The 1,845-nt window shown below is 40.7% G+C and overlaps 1 pseudogene; it reads left to right on the top strand.

Annotated features, from left to right (window-relative positions):
- The window catches only part of LOC123987107, a 185,103-nt pseudogene that overhangs the window by 129,116 nt on the left and 54,142 nt on the right, over positions 1–1,845 (top strand).

Below are 1,845 nucleotides of genomic sequence, written 5' to 3' on the forward strand. Positions count from 1 at the left end.
CAAGAAAATTCACTTCTGCAACTCCAACACCTTTCATTTAGAGCCTGAACACTGAGTACAGTTAGGTAGGTAGGTAGATTTATATGTCAAAATATAAAAGGTTATAGAGTGAAATTGAACTCTCTTCTGTTACATAGCAGACACTATGCAGTAATACAGAAGCAATTATAAAAATGGTAAACAGAAATAAACAACATTTAGTGTGTTCAATGCAGTGCTATGCACAGATATCACTGATGCTCGGGAGATGGGTACCAATGATCTTCTGAGCAGTTTTAATCACCCGCTGCAGAGCCCTCCGGTCCTGAGCCGTGCACATCCCATGTTAGTGATGTTTCCAGTCAGGATGCTTTCTGTTGTTTCTCTATAGAAGTTGTAAAAGAACTTGGCCGTACGTACTGTATGTTTCACAGAGATTCAGCTTAGCGGACCATCTTAAAGGAAGACATAAGTCACACTGAAGCCCCAATCTTGACCCAACCCATTCAGTCTCTGAGTTCTCTCTGAATGATTGCCTCAAGAGTCAAAACTTGTGACCCTATATAAACCAGAGAAAATAAACAGACTGTACTTACTTACGGAATCCTCTTCAAATCTCCTAAAGGAGAGGTGTTTGTTTGGTAGTCCTTTGCAGTTTCTGTAACAGACTATTTTTTTGGGTGGGTGGCGTTATTCACAACACGCTCAAACCCTACACTGGAGGGCCAGAGTGCCGTTCTTTGTTAGGGCCCTTGGCCATGGACCAATGTAGCTTGGTTCAACTTGCTAGGAGCTAAAACTCCCACTCCCATCACAACAAGGTAACAGCACAAGGAGAAGAAAATATTTGGATAACAGCACATAGCTGACTCTGGTGAAATGTCTTGCTTGGCAACAAGTGTCTTTAAAGTGTCTATTTATCTGGCAGGCGGAAATGAAGAGATGAGAGTTCAGGCATCAAGGCCGTCAATTCAGATTGTCAAGTAGTTAAATATATATATAGACACTTACGAGTTAAAAGGAGGTAATTCTGTTGATATTTGAATTCAATAGCCAAACAAATACACCCCACCATACAGAGGGTAGTGATGCCATGAGCCGTAAACTAGACACTGGTGGTGTTGGTGGTGAAGGGGTGAAGAGCAATGCATGTGATGAGAACTGGAGGGGAATATGGAAGAGGAGGGCTGCTTTGATCTGACACTGAAATGACAGCTGACAGCAGCAGGGAAAGGAACATCTGAAAGATGATGATAGGATTGGCTCCGAGAGGTGATGGCAAAACCTGATTGGTTTAACTGAAGGAGTGAACGCCCTCAGTCAGCTAATTGGGTTGGAAGCTGGAACAGACAAAGAGGCAGTAAATAAATGAGTAGCATGAAGATAGTCTTCCTGATTTAACTTTCACTAAGCTTTATTTATACTTAAATAGATTAATTATACTTAATATTTCACCAGGAACCAACAACTCCTCCAACCTAAATGACAAATTAGGTTGTTAGCATGCCTCCCAAAACGACACATGTGCATTTCAAGTTCCAGTTCAGCGACCGGACCTTAACTACGTTATATAAGTCACATGACATTAAACACGTGGTCAATGTTGTGAAACAGTTACAGTTTGGTTAGATTTAGATTTTTGTTTAGGTTTAGGAAAACGTTGTGTTCAGGTTAAAATAAGTACAGTACATTACATAAGTCATGTTACATATATCACGTGACTTCAAACATGCGACGGAAGTCAGTAAAGCTATTTAACTTTAAACTCTAAATAACTCACCATTTTCTTGGTTTGATGTGATTTGAACCCTGTTCTCCTGTGTGAAAGTCCTGAGGGTTTGACCTATCCATCCATCCACCTCCTCA

The sequence above is a fragment of the Micropterus dolomieu genome, linkage group LG18 (assembly GCF_021292245.1).
Source record: "Micropterus dolomieu isolate WLL.071019.BEF.003 ecotype Adirondacks linkage group LG18, ASM2129224v1, whole genome shotgun sequence".
Taxonomy (NCBI): domain Eukaryota; kingdom Metazoa; phylum Chordata; class Actinopteri; order Centrarchiformes; family Centrarchidae; genus Micropterus; species Micropterus dolomieu.